This window comes from Balaenoptera musculus, chromosome 1 (assembly GCF_009873245.2).
Source record: "Balaenoptera musculus isolate JJ_BM4_2016_0621 chromosome 1, mBalMus1.pri.v3, whole genome shotgun sequence".
Lineage (NCBI taxonomy): Eukaryota > Metazoa > Chordata > Mammalia > Artiodactyla > Balaenopteridae > Balaenoptera > Balaenoptera musculus.
Genome location: NC_045785.1, coordinates 58,320,130 through 58,335,576, shown reverse-complemented (window position 1 = coordinate 58,335,576; position 15,447 = coordinate 58,320,130). Strand labels below are relative to the sequence as shown.

The window sequence follows — 15,447 nt, the reverse complement described above, 5'->3', positions numbered from 1 at the left end:
TTCCCAGTGTCCCTCACAACTAGAGATTGGCCATGTTACCAGTTTTTGGCTAGGGTGATATGAGTGGAAGACTGGGAGAGCACTTTTCTTCCTTTCTTCCCCGGCTGACTGGGAGACAGAGGTTTGGGTGGGTTTCTACGAAAGAAGATAAACAGTGAGGGTGGCAGGACCACCCTATCAGACAATTTCCCAATGGACTAGTACCTGAAGCAGAGCTAAACTTTCACCTTATAAAAGCTACGTGCTTTATATATATATATATATATATATATATATATATATATATATATATTACTCAGCCATGAAAAAGAATGAAATAATGCCATTTGCAGCAACATGGATGGACCTAGAGATTATCATACTAAGTGAAGTAAGTCAGACAAAGACAAATATCATATCATACCACTTATATGTGGAATCTAAAAAAAAAGATAAAAGTGAACTTATTTACAAAACAGAAACAGACTCACAGACTTAGAAAACAAACTTATGGGTACCAAAGGGGAAAGGTGGCGGCAGGGGGAGAGATAAATTAGGAGGTTGGGATTAACACACACACATTACCATATAAAAAAGAATCAACAAGGACCTACTGTATAATACAGGGAACTCAATACTCTGTAATAACCTATATGGGAAAAGAATCTGAAAAAGAATAGATATGTGTATATGTATAACTAAATCACTTTGCTGTACATCTGAAAGTAACACAACATTGTAAATCAACTATACTCCAATATAAAATAAAAATTTTAAATAAAATAAAATAAAAACAATGTGCTTTAGGGTCTTGGTATTATGTCAGTTTAGGCTATTACCTGTCTGGTACAGAGTTTTTTTTGTTTTTTTTTATTTATTTATTTATTTATTTATTTATGGCTGTGTTGGGTCTTCGTTTCTGTGCGAGGGCTTTCTCTAGTTGTGGCAAGTGGGGGCCACTCTTCATCACGGTGCGCGGGCCTCTCACTATCGCGGCCTCTCTTGTTGCGGAGCACAGGCTCCAGACGCGCAGGCTCAGTAGTTGTGGCTCACGGGCCCAGTTGCTCCGCGGCATGTGGGATCTTCCCAGACCAGGGCTCGAACCCGTGTCCCCTGCATTGGCAGGCAGATTCTCAACCACTGCGCCACCAGGGAAGCCCTGGTACAGAGTTTTTAAAAAATCCAAAAAGAAGTCTCCCACGACCCCGTCCCCTACCCCAGAGCTTGCCCCATGCTTTAAGCATGCTCTAGGAACTCCACAAATATTTCTTAGATCAAATTGTGCCTGAAGACCCACTGGGCTGTGCTGGTGAATAAGAGAGGAGTATTAAAGTCACCACCTTTCCCTACAGTCAGGCGAGCACAGGCTTCTTGGGTCAAGTCTTGTAAAATTCAGGGCTATGAGGCTTCTCAGTGAAGCAGCTACAGCAGCATGGAGTGGCCTGAACTTTCAGAGGTCGGAGGCAGAAAGCCAGCAGGGAGAGGCTTACGTCAAAATGGATTCTTCGCAAGGAAAACCTGTCCAGATTGAGGTTTCCTCACAGGATGTTGATTTGCTTTCCCAAAAAGGAGAAGAGTTCTCAGCCCAGCTCCTGCAGAGGGCCAGGCCAGCAGCTCCTCCAAAGCCCGCAGCCATCAAGGGCAGGTGTCCCACTGGGCAGCGGCGGTACTGTCAGTCTTGCTCCGCACTCTGCTCTTGGAGAGCCAGCCAGCTCTCCCATCCTGGAGGAACAGGGCCTTAATCTGGAGCTGGAAAGGATCCATGGCCTCGAACTGAATGTTTTTGTTCGGTTTGTGTTCTTTTACAGTATATGGACAGAAGGCTCCAACCAACACCATCCGCAGATGCCAAAATAAAATGCTCACCTAGCCAAATCCTCTCTGCTGAGGCTGGCTCAAGGAGATGACAAACCCTTGTTAAAATACAGGAAGGGGAGAGGAAGGAAGTGGGATACACTTGCCTAGATTGAAAATCTGTTAATAAGATAGCTATGTGCCAAGCGCAGAGTAATTTGAGGCTATTTCTCTTTTATGGGAAGGCAAATTGGAGAAACCAGAAGAGGAAGAAGGGCTGAGGAACTCCAGGTTGAAGTCTACAGATTCAGTCGTCTTGGAACGTGGGGAAGCCTTCAAGAAGCATTCAGGGTACTAAAGACGACAGCCAGGTCCATTACCGATGGTGATTCCGAGTGGGCAAATGTTTTCATGCTGTTGTTCTCAGAGGACGGAGACAGTCAATCTGACCGAAGGGTGGTTTTATGCAAGGGGACTGAAGGGACTCACCCTTGAAGGATGATTAAGGTTTTCCAGGTGGTCACTGGCATGCAGTGGAGAGCATGTCAGGCGGGGAGAGGCTTGAACCACACTCCAGAGGTCTCAAAGGGCAAGGTATGTTTCTGGAATTCCCCATAACCTAAGAAGGTAGAATCATAGGGCACCTGAATTAAGTCTTTGATAAGAAAGAATAGAGATGACTTCAATTAAAAATATGGAGACTATATACAAAATAGATAATGAATAAGGACATACTGTATAGCACAGGGAATTCTACTCAATACTCTGTAATGACCTACGTGGGAAAATAATCTAAATGAATCTAAAAAAGAGTAGATATATGTGTATGTATATGTATAGGTATAACTGATTCACTTTGCTGTACAGCAGAAACTAACACAACATTGTAAATCAACTATACTCCAATAAAAAATTTTTTTAAATGTTAAAAGATATGGAGAAAATAGTGCAAAGGAGATGGGAGGGGATGAGGAAGAGTTAATAGAGCAGAGAGAAAAGAGAGACAGAATCCGTTCCCTAGGATCCAGCTATAACAGGAGCATAGGGTTCAGCAAAATGGTTGTAAAACTCGGTGGTTTAAAAGTCACAGGCTCGGGGCTTCCCTGGTGGCTCAGTGGTTAAGAATCTGCCTGCCAATGCAGGGAACACGGGTTCGAGCCCTGGTCTGGGAAGATCCCACATGCCACGGAGCAACTAAGCCCGTGAGCCACAACTACTGAGCCTGCGCGTCTGGAGCCTGTGCTCCTCAACGGGAGAGGCCGCGACAGTGAGAGGCCCGCGCACCGCGATGAGGAGTGGCCCCCGCTCGCCACAGCTAGAGAAAGCCCTCGCACAAAAACGAAGACCCAACACAGCCAAAAATAAATATAAATAAATTAAAAAAAAAAAAAAAAGTCACAGGCTCTTGAGTCAGCCACTGCACCAGTGTCCTAGGGCTGCTGTAACTACGTACCACACACTGGTGGCTTAACCATCAGAAACTTATGACCTTGCCATTCCAGAGGCTAGAAGTCCAAGATCAAAGTGTTGGCAAGGTTGGTTCCTTTTCAGGCCTGTGGGGGAGAATCGGTTCCATGTCTCTCTCCTAGCTTGTGGTGGTTGGCTGTCAATCCTTGGTGTCCCTTGGCTTGTAGATGCAGCACCCTGTTCTCTGTCTTCATGGTCACACAGCATTCTCCGGGTGTCCATGCCTGTGTTTGTGTCCAAATTTCCCCCTTTATAAGGACACAGGCATTTGGTTCAGACCCACCTTAATGAACTCATTTTAACTTGATTACCTCTGTAGAGACACTCTCTCCAAATCAGGTAACATTCACAGGTACTGGGAGTTAGGACTTCAACATCTTTGCGGGGAGGAGGCACTCAGTTTAGCCTATCACAGCCATGTCGGTTTGAATCCCAATTCTGACACCTCACTGGCTGGGTGGTCTTACAAAAACTCTTATTAGCCCCATTTTATGGGACGGAGAGCATCCTCGGTGCAAGGATGAGCACGGAGTAAGCGCCTGATCCACATCAGGGGTTACTACTGCACGCCCTGAAGGACCACATAGGCAAGTCAAGCCCTGGCATCCTTCTACTTCAGGAATGGAGACTGAGGGGCCACGAACAGGCCCCTGTTTTACTCAGTACTTTCCCCCCACCTCCACTGCCTAGCCTAGTGCCCGGAATCTTAGGGGCTCAGTAAATACTTTCTGCAGTTTATGACTCTCTAACTCAGTTTAAATTTTGAGCCACTGTACCCCCAGGGTGACAGTAACTGAACCGATCAATCTGGGGTTTCCCTCTCTTTTTTCTTGGGATTGTGGCTCAATTTCAGTGAATCCCATTGTGCTGGGACTCAGAACAGAGGCGTGGGAGCTCGTCGTTGTCTCGCTGGTCCACCAGGCCTCTGAAGAGCCCCGGTTTGTCCTGGCTGGTCCTACAGCAGAAGTCTGCACAGGCCCTGTTCCCATCTGAACGCCCCGGCCTCCCCCATGCCCGGCCGCCGTGTTTCCTCCGTACCAGCCCAGAACACAGAAGTCTTTCTGAGTCTGTCTGAGGCTTCATCTCTGCAGCCAGCCACTCATAGGGGTCTCTGTTTCCCCCAGGCAGAGCACTCCTGCCCCTGGGCTCCCCAAAGTTTTCTGAGGACCTGCAGCCCCCCGACCCTGCGTCCTGAGACCACCCCACCCCGGCCCTCATTAACCCCCCCTCTACCGTCCCAAAGCCAGCCGGACTGGAGAAATCTTTGCTCTCTCTTTACTGAATCGTCCGCAGGCATTTCGGGGATAACCCCCATCTTCTCCGTCCACTGAAGAACTCGGGTTTGGAAAGCAAAGCCAGGAAGAGACCTGCAGTCTTCCTCCCCACTCAGCCTCCCAGGCATGGACCCAGACCAGTCTATTGACTCAAGGGGGAAATACCAGGAAAGGGGAAAAGAAAATAAGTTAAGACTGAAAAAATATTATCCCAGCTTGTTTCGGTGAATCAGTTAAGTGAATACATGGCACGGGCCCACAGAGCTTGGGGGAGATCCTAGGCCAGCTTCGTGAAAAACCTCACTCCTGAGACTCCACTTAGGCCTCTGTTCCCAACGAGAGGGCCCCAAACCCCTCACAACTCTCCCACCCAGAAGTCTCAGCTCAGGGCTGAAGCGTCTACAGTTGAGGTGCTGCCTGGCCACGTGCCCCAGGTAGGATCACAGGTTTCTTCCCCCCTGCTCCCAAGTGCGGCTGGCAGTTCTAATGAGCACTTAGCCCTGCTGCCTGGTATTATCACAGTTAATATTTGACATGGCTGACCTCCTTGCTACCTGGAACCGGTTCTTACTCAACCTATGCAGCAAAGTGAAAGTTTTGCCACTTACTACCCAGGTGACCCTCTCCCAGCCTCATTTTCCTCATAGGTAAAATGGGGATAAGAACTCCCACCTGCCGGATTGCTGTGAGGATTAAGTAACGTTACCTAAATAAAGCCCCAAGCCCACGGCCCTCTAGGCGATGTCTGCTGCTGAGAATCACTGTGGTTGTGGCTATGGCTTGCTTGACCGGGCTCTCCTGTACCTCACCTGTGCAGAGAGCGAGGGGCGGTCAGGCTACCAGTGTCACCACAGCACAAGGGGCCCTGCCTGTGGACTTCACCCAACAGAAGGGCCATCACTAAAACCCACTCATGCCTTAAACCACCCCAGATTAAGATCAGCATTGATCCACTCAATAGCTAAGCCCTTATGAAACATCAACCATGAGCCTGGCACTTGCATACACCTGAAAAAGGGCTCCACAGGGAGATACACATGGGCAGAATAATAATGAAATGGGCTAAAACAACTGGGTTTAAATGGAAGGAAATCATTTGTTTGCTTGTGGTCATTGATTTATTTATACCACCTTCAGAGCCTCTTGTGTTTCCAAAAAGGATGTAAGGAGGCCCGGGAGAAATAAGGAACTTTACCCAGGAAGTCGTCTGTGAGCTTGGCCTGGAAGACTGTCACTGGATAGCAGTGAGGACAGAGATACTCTGGGAACAGCATGTGCAGGGACGTGGCTGTGTGGACACGCCGGGCACAAGATGCTACTTTTCCCAGGAAGGAAGCGAAGTGCTCACCCCCAGATATCCACACACCTTCTCCCTCACCTCTTTCAGGTTTCTGCTCAGACGTCATGTTGTCTACCAGGCCTTCCCAAATCACCAGCGGCATGCTGGAGCCGGCAAGTACCAGCTCAGGAGAGCTGACTTAAATGTTCAGGAAACTTGCAAGCTGGTTAGTATACACGGTGATTAATGAGAATTAAATTATGTAAATGTATAATTAAATGAATTGTATTAGAAATCAAGATTTAAAATATCCAAACTCATCACTTCTTAATATTTTTTGGCTCGTTTATGCCAACAAATAGTATTCTTTACATATATATATATACATATATATATATTCTTTTTCAGATTCTTTTCCATTATATTGAATATAGTTCCCTGTGCTATACAGAGGCCCTTGTTGGTCATCTATTTTGTATAGAGGAGTCATCACTTATTAACTATTTTACTATTATCTCTACTCAAACTTATTTATATCTACTATATTGGTTTGGTAGAAGTTGTGTATAATATTGTGCACTTCTTCCCAATTTCGTGTTTAATGATGTCACATTCATAGCATGCAATCTGCCATGACAAGAATATTTACACCATTGAAATTGGCCATTGCTACAAATCAGGACTTTTTCCACCCGGAAAGCCAGGTATTGGACATTTCCCAGCACCCCGCTGCTGGCCACCTTCCTGCTTCCCACTCCCAGCCCCATTTGCTCTGATTTGTTGTTCCCATAGACCGTACTACTCTTTAACATGTTGCACAATTTGCTCGGTATCATTATTTTCTATCTCGCTACATCAGAAGTAAGCTCCATGAGGGCAAGGATTTTTCTTCTATTATGTCCTTCACGGATTTCCACACCCAAAGAGTGCCTGCCACCTGGCTGGTGCTCACTAAATCTGTATGAAATAATGCTGGTGAACGCTGGACTCACCGCGGGGTAAGATGGGTGGGCATGGGGCTGGGGATGGAGCAGGAGCCCCTTCCACACCTCTGCCTTCGCCCAGCCGCGCACTGCCCAGGTTTTCCTGAAACTCAGGCTGAAGCTCTCTTTCCCTCCCTCCATCCCTGCAGTCCCTGTGCTGCCTGCAGCCTGAGGGGTGTCTTATGTAAATGTGTCCCCCAAGGGCCCAAGTCTGAGGATTCACTTTCCCCCCCCCCCCCCCCCCCCCCCCCCGCCAGCTCTAGTCACAGGCCAGAAGGTGCTCAGCACACGTTCCTTAGTGCTCTGGAGACCAGCGCTTTGCATCTCTAGGGCAGAGTGGTTCCCAAGTGGCCCCAGGCCAGCAGCACCCGCAGCACCTCATTGGAAATGCAAATTCTTGGGCCCCACCCCAGACATTTCGAGTCAGAAGTTCTGGGGATGTGGCTGTCTTAGTTTGCTCAGGCTGCTAGAGCAAAATACCACAGCCTGGGTGGCTTATAAACAACAGGAATTTATTTCTTAGTTCTGGAGGCTGGAAGTCTGAGATCAGGGTGCCAGCACGGAGGGGTGAGGGTCACAGACATTTCATTGCATCCTCATGTGATGGAAGCGGCAAGGGAGCTCTCTGGGGTCTCTTCTATGCAAGCACGAATCCCATTCATGATGGCTCTGCTCTCATGACCTAATCGCCTCCCCAAGGCCCCACCTCCTGATACCAAGAGGGTTAGGTTTCAACATATGAACTTTGGGAAGACACATTCCAACCCTAGCAGAGGCCCGGCGATTTGCGTTTCCAAGATTCCAGTGCAGTGGTTTGAGGACCACTGATCTAAGCCTGAGTTCTCTAAAGCAGTGGTTTTCAAATGGGGCTATGTTTTCATCTGCCCTCCTCCCCCCCGAGGGGACATTAGGCAGTGTCTGGAGACACGTGTGGTCATCAAACTCTGAGAGTCGGGGTGCTACTGGCATCCAGTGGGTAGAGGCCAGGGACGCTGCTCACCCTCCTACAATGCACGGGGCAGTCCTCCACAGCAAGAATTACCTGCCCAAAAGGTCAGTTGTGCGGGGGTGGAGAACACTGCTCTAAGGTAGCCTCACTCCCCCATATCCATCCAGCCCTCCTTTGCTTCTTTCCTATCACATGTTCTTAGCACCCAGCAGCTGATAAAAACCAAGATGCCAGCCTCTGACAGACAGCTGTGAGGAAGACAGATGAGACTGGGGACCTGCTTCATGCAGAGTCCCTGCACCGAGGAATACAAGCACTGCAGCTGACCTTTACAACCCAGCGTGTAAGTGTTATGATCAGAGAACTATCAAGGAGATGCTCCCAAGCCAAGCTTGGAGCATCAGGGAGGACTTCCTGGAGAAAGTGGCTTCTGTGCTGAGACTTAGAGTTAGGATTCATCAGGGATGGATGGATGGGGGATAGCTTTCCTTACGGAGAACTTACTATGTTTCAGTCACTATGCTGTGTGTTTTATTATCTCATTTCATCCCTGAAACACTTTCCAAGGTTGATACTATTATTATCTCCATTTTATAGATGGCGACACTGATGTCCAGCTACACTAAATAACTTGCCTAAAGCCACAGAGCTGGGAAACATTGAAGCAGGGATTTGAATCCAGGTCTGTAGATTTTAAAGCCTGACAGGAGGTGATTGCCTGACAGAAGGCAAAGAAGGTAGACGGGAAATTTTTTAAAAAACACCACAATTCTTGTGTTAAGGGCTGAACCCTGTCCCTCCCACCGCCCCAAATTCATATGTTGAGGTCCCAACGATCTCTAGTACCTAGAGAATGTGACTGTATTTGGAGATAAGGTCTTGAAAGAGGTGATTAAGCTAAAATGTGACCATTAGGGTGGGCCCTAATCCAATATGATGGATGTCCTTATAAGAAGTGGAAACCTGGACGCAGAAAGGGACATCAGGGACATGCATGCACCGGAAAGACCCTGTGAGGACACAGCAAGGCAGCCGTGCACAAGCCAAGGAGAGAGACCTCAGAAGAAACCAAACCTGCTGAAACCTTGATCTTGGACTTGCAGCCTCCAGAACTGTGAGAAAATGAATTCTTTTGTTTAGGTCCCCCAGTCTTCTGTGCCGGCAGCCCGAGCAAACTAATACACCTTGTTTCCTCTTTGGGGACATTGCTTTGAGCGTGGGAAAACTTAAGGCATGTTAAATCTTTTTGTGTTTTATGTTGTACGATAAAAGAGAATGAGAACTCTAGGTCTGTGTCCCCTTCTCTTCCCAACCTGACCCATGCATCCCCTGCCAAAGGGACATCTGTTCAACCAAAGCTGCTAGGAGACAGTTTCTCTCCCTGGCTTTTGTTAAGAGCCAAAATTCATTCATTGAGGAGATTGTGCAGAGCGTCCTAGCAGGGGAGGAGAGCTGGGAGGATCTTAAGTGGCAGAGGCAGATTCTCTGAGGTGAAGAGGTGATAGAGATCTGAGGGTGCCACCAAGGGGGACCCAAGCCCATTTCCTTGCAGTACCACAGGGAGTGGCCATTGGGCAGCGGACATGGCAGACCAGGCCTAAATTCTCATGCAACAGAGCACTGGCACCTCAAGGCATAGATCACGGACGTCTCAGCCACTGCCAGGGTAGATCCAAGACTGTAGGCAGGGACCGCTAGGAAGTTTTTTTCCGGTTGTGAGCCCTAGAACTGATACTGCTTCTGAAGGACGTGGGGTGCAGTCAGCAACAGCACAAGCTGAGATCGAGTCTCCCATCAGACCAGAGGGATGGAGGGCCCAAGTTAGACTGAGGTGAACTTAAATGTGATATTTTTGCACATCCAAACTTGTGCATTAAGATCCAAACTGGCTATGCTTTATTTTCAGAATTGGGATACAGAAAAGCAGGGCAGAAGCCAATTCAAGGCAAACTGAAAACACTTCTGTCAGCAGGAGAGACAGTCAGCCAGAGGGGAGGAGGAGTAAGCGACCCAGTGTTTTTCTTCTGGCTCTGCCGCTGTCTCCTGGCTCTGTTTTGTCTCCTGACTAGACCTAATTATGCTTGTCATCCGCATCAGAAGGATGGGGCTAAGATTAACAAGTTAATGTGGGTAAAAGCTCTTGGAGCTCAGTAGATGAAAGGAGATCTAATTAGCAAGGCCAGCAATGACCGCAGGCAGGCTGGCCAGGGTGGGCTCCACCCCCTGTACTCACCAGAGAGCTGGTTATAGCTCCTGGGAGGGGCTTCTGCAAATTCCACCCAAGGCTTCAGCACTGAGAGAAGAACTTTCTGCACTTTCTTTTCTTTTCTTTTTTTTTTGAATTTTATTTACTTTTTTTATACGGCAGTTTCTTATTAGTTATCTATTTTATACATATTAGTGTATAAGTGTCAGTCCCAATCTCCTAAATCATCCCACCACCACCACCCCGCCCCGCTTTCCCCCCTTGGTGTCCATACGTTTGTTCTCTACATCTGTGTCTCTATTTCTGCCTTGCAAACCGGTTCATCTGTACCATTCACATTTTCCTTCAGCCCTAGAATTCTGTGACTCTTCATGGGTGGAGGCAAAAATGTGTGCACCTCTCTAAACTGACTGAGACAAGGAAAAGGTACAACTCTCATCCTTTTTTTCCTCAACATGGGCTGATCTGCCTGAACAGGCGTTAATGATACACAGAGGTCAAGTGAGTTCCGTGAGGGGCATCAGAGGGGTGTGGGTTCAATCCCGATTGCCATTTACGAGATGCGAGCATTTCGGCAAAACACTCAATACCCTCGAGGCTCTGGTTCTTCCCTTGCCCAAATGGGGATAATACTTCCTACCTCAGAGTTGTGAGGCTTAGATTTGTTCATGCTGGACCCAAATAAGTGCATTTTTAAAAATTAAAGTTAATAATAGTGGTGCCTGGAACATAATAGCTGCTTGAAATATTGGTTGGAGTTAAGTCTTTCATTCAACAAAAACTTGTTGAATTATCTATCATGGGCCAGGGAGAATGGGCATTGTATATCCTGGGTGTACAGTGATGAGCCACAGACACGACTCTGCCCTCACAGAGCTGATGGGTGTATCAGACAATAACCTCCATAAACTCTCCAATCTTCCCCCAGTGCCTTGCTTCTACTCTTAAAAGGCATCACTTGAGAACTTTTTTTAAATTAAAAAAATCCTAAAACCTGCTCACAGGTATATCTGCCTGAAAGAAAAAGACAATTGATTCTACCCTAAGAATTAAAGGGAACGATTAGTTTAGAATACCCCAAATTACCCAAGAATTTTTAAGTGTAAATGCTGGAGCAAAACTTGTAACGTTTCCCCTTCAGCTGCATGATGTGTTACCCAGAGTTTCACCTGTTATGTAAATGGGAGCCTGGCAGGCTTGGAAATGGGGGAAGAGTTTGCCCTTTGTGAAAAGGACTGGTTCCCACTGGCCCCTCTCCTTCTGGGCACTCACTTATCACCATTGCTGCAGAGCACAGGTCTGTGTAAATATTTAGTTAATGGCTATCTCCCCCACTGGCCAGTGACCTGCAGGAGGGCAGTGACCCTGACTGGGGTTCCTGGTTGAACCTCCTGGGCCTGGTGCTACCTTCTACACCTGGGCTCGGGGCAGGTAGTATTCCCTGCAGTTCTCCTGCAGGATCCTTATGAACTGGTACTCTTATCAGGTACTTTTTGCACATATAGAGTATGTGGCATAGGAGGATTGCTGACTTGCCGGCAATTCTACAGCTAGGGAGGGGCAGAGCCATGAATCAGAGCATTCAGGCACGCTCACCCACTCCACCATGCTGACAGATGTTAGGTGGACATGTGTAGGATGCGAGAGGGGGTGCGAGGGTTGCCTGGAGAGCTGGGTGCTCAGGTGCAGCAGGGCCCAAGAACATTATGTGGTGCAGGCTAGTCTCTACCCATTAGCTGAACAACCTTAGGAAAGTTACCTCGTATTTCGAAGCCTCAGTTTCCTGTTTGCATAATGACAATTTAAAAAAACAAACCAGCAAATCACAAGCAAATGAGATACTACCTCACATTCTTTGGGATGGCTACTATTTAAAAAAAAAAAAAAAAGGAAAAAGAAAAAGAACAAGCATTGGCAAGGATGTGGAGAACTTGGAAATTTTGTGCACTGCCAGTGGGAATGGTGCAGCCGCTATGGAAAACAGTTTGGCATTTCCTCAAAAAATTAAAAACAGAATGACCATATGATCTAGCATTTCCACTTCTGAGTATATACCCAAAAGAATTGAAAGCAGGCCCTCAAAAAGGTGTCTGTACACCTATGTTCATAGCAGCATTATTCACAAGAGCCAAGAGGTAAAAGCAACCCAAGCGTCCATCAAAGATGAGTGGATAAACAAAATGTGGTCTATATATACAATGGAATATTATTCAGCCTTAAAAAGGAAAGAAATTCTGACACATACTACAACATGGATGAAACCTCAGTACACTATGCTAAGTGAAATAAGCCGGTCACAAAAAACTAATACCATATAATCCCATTTATATAAGGTACATAAAGTAGTCAAATTCATAGAGATAGACAGTAGAAGAGTGGTTGCCAGGGGCAGGGGGCAGAGGATGGGTCGTTGTTTAGTGGGTACAGAGGTTCAGTTTTGCAAGATGAAAAGAGTCCTGGACATCTACAGTGTGAGTGTCCTTAACACTACTGGTCTGTACACGTAAAAATGGTCAAGATGGTAAATTTTATTTTATGTGTATCTTACCACAATTTTAAAAAGAAAGAAAGAAAAAAGAAGCAAGCCTGGGAGTCTACCTGGGAGGAGTAGATGAGATAAAGTCTAGCATATCAACTATCTGGAATGAAGAGGTTAAGGGCCCAGATACCTTAGGATCTCCCTCAGACTGCATTTTAAGAGAGAGTTTCCATACTTTTAGCCCTAAAGAAGTGACGAGCACTGCAAGACTTTCATCCAGTGTGGCAGTCCACACAGAGAGGTTTATTGTTGGTGGTTGTTTGGTTGTTTTTCTTAAAGCAGAGAGGACTTTGGGGGCAATTGCCAATTACAAAGCAGACACCTCTCACCATCCGCAGCCCACAGGCCTAGGGAGGGTTTGGAACTAGCCTCCAGACAGGGTAGGGCAAGAACAGGGCCTGACGGGGTGAGGTCCCATTTTTATGTCTCTGCCGGACACTGGTGCCAGGTTGCTACCAGCTGCCGGCATCTTTCAGTGCTGCCAATAAAAGTTTCAGCAACACTCACCGAGCCAGAACTGCCAGGCCTACTGCCCCGGTCAGCACCCAGCACAGCCGTCTGCACTGACGCTGCACTGTCTCTCTCTGCAGAGCAGGAACAATAGATTCTGTTTACAGAGCCCTGGTGTTTTGCATATATGATCTCATTTAATCTTTACAACAACTCAATAGGGTGTTATTATATTCACTTTTTAGGTGTGCAAACTGAAGTTCAGAGAGGTAAAGTGACTTGCCCAAACTAGTAGGTGGAAGAAACTAGACTTAAACTTAGGTCTGGGGACTTCCCTGGTAGCGCAGTGGTTAAGAATCCGCCTGCCAACGCAGGGGACACGGGTTCGATCCCTGGTCCGGGAAGATCCCACATGCTGCGGAGCAACTAAGCCCGTGTGCCACAACTACTGAGCCTGCACTGTAGAGCCTGTGAGCACCACTACTGAGCCCACGTGCCGCAATTACTGAAGCCCGTGTGCCTACAGCCCGTGCTCCGCAACAAAAGAAGCCACCGCAATGAGAAGCCCGTGCACCGCAACGAAGAGTAGCCCCCCACTCGCCGCAACTAGAGAAAGCCCGCGTGCAGCAATAAAGACCCAACGCAGCCAAAAATAAATAAATAAATAATTTTTTAAAAAGCTAAAGAAATGGCCAAAAAAAAAAAAAAAGAATCCTAACCAGTTTTCCTGCTTTCAGTCTAAGTCCTCTCCACATCAACACCTACAAATCTATTCTCCTTTTAGATTGACTAAACAGTTTTAAAAATTATTTTTAACTCTTTACTAGATAGGAAGTCATGCACTTTTTGTTTTAATGGTTATCTTTAAAATTTTAACATGCTTACTTAACAGTGTCTAAAGTTTATTAATATTTCTAACTTCTCAGTATTAAAAAAACTTAAAATGCTTATATTTAAACACTCCCCTTCCATCTTGATATTGTTACCAATATTTTATTTCACCTTGTTTTGTTACCAGAAATTAGTAATTACTCATTTTTTAAAATATATATCCAAAAAAGATAAATAAATAAATAAAAATAAACTTAGGTCTGTCCAAAGCTGCCATCCATTTCATTATGCTACATTGGAACAGTATGAATGAATGGATGGATGAGTGAATGAATAAATGAATGAATGAAAACTGTAGGGGTTATTTCCAAATGTCTTTCAGCTGAGGATTTCAAAGCACTTCTCAAGAATTCAACAGTGATTTGTTGAATATCTACTCTGCAGGCACCTCAGAGTGCTGGATTTATAAAGTCAGGCCATGGTTGTCCTTGTTCTCAGGGAGCTAGAGAGACAAACGTGTGGTAACTAGTAATAGCTAACATTTACTGACATTGCTGGGCTAGCTTTCACAGGGGTTATTTTATTCAATCCATACCAAAAAGTAGCCTATAAAGGAGGAACTGTTATAACTCCATTTTTCAGATGAAGAGACTGAGGCTTTGATGGGCTAATCAACTTATTTCTGGTCCTATAACTCAAGGCTACTCAAAGGATTGTCCTTGGCCCTAATTGCTTACCAGTGATCAGCTACAAAATTAGTACAGAAATAGCGTATTAGTGTATTGTATCAATCTAATAGAGCAATTTTATGTCTGCTGAATAAAATACTTTTTAAAAGTTGGTCTTGTATTTCATATATTCATTTCTTTTTATTTCATCTCATTTTTAATGAATTCCCCTCAGTATTTGAGGAGAATTGGCTCTAGGACCCCCAAAGATACCAAAATCCACAGTTGCTCAAGTGCCTTATATAAAATGGTGTAGTATTTGCGTATAACCTACACACATCCTCCCATAAATCATTTCTAGACACCTAATACATGTAAATGCTATGTAAGTAGTTGTAAATACAATGTAAATGCTATGTAAATAGTTGCTGGCATGTTGTAAATTCAAGTTTTGCTTTTTGGAAATTTCTGGAATTTTTTTTCAAATATGTTTGATTCACAGTTGGCTGAATCTACAGGTGCAGAACCCACAAATACAGAGGGCCGACTGTACTTCATTTCATTCTGTTTTACAAAAGCATTGATCTGCTACGGATTGAGGAAAAACAACTGCTCCTTTGCCAGAGGTAGCTGGAGAAGCAATGAAACAGTTTAGCAATAGCAGACGTGGGACTTGACTTGTGCAGTCTAACTTCATAGCCTATGCTTGTCCTCAGGGTTGAAAGATGGCTGCCGCCCCTCCAGGCTCTGTATCTGCATTCCAAGGAGGAGAAAGGAAAGGGAAAGGGAAAAGGCACATGCCAGCTAAGTCACATGGCTCCTTATCGTTTGTCTGTCAGGCCAAATTTATTCCCTAACTCATGGCCTTTGTTCTTCGTATTTCTCCTCTCCAGATATCCACATGGCTTGCTCCTTCACTTCATTTCCCATCTGCATTTGAATGTCACCTCCTAAGAGAAGAGGCTGTCTCTGGCCACCCTGTCTAAAATAAGGCCACTGTCCATTCACTCCTTAGCTCTGTGCTGTCC

At 45.9% G+C, this 15,447-nt stretch overlaps 1 long non-coding RNA gene across 2 annotated transcripts in view; it reads right to left on the bottom strand.

Annotated features, from left to right (window-relative positions):
• The window catches only part of LOC118890702, a 99,747-nt gene that overhangs the window by 27,080 nt on the left and 57,220 nt on the right, over positions 1 to 15,447 (bottom strand). The window contains exon 1 of one of the 2 annotated variants that reach the window (XR_005018811.1): positions 2,263 to 2,387. The exons of the other annotated variant lie outside the window; for it this stretch is intronic. This is a non-coding gene — a long non-coding RNA (uncharacterized LOC118890702). Of the gene's footprint in view, positions 1 to 2,262; positions 2,388 to 15,447 lie in introns of those variants that run through there. 2 annotated transcript variants of the gene reach the window in all.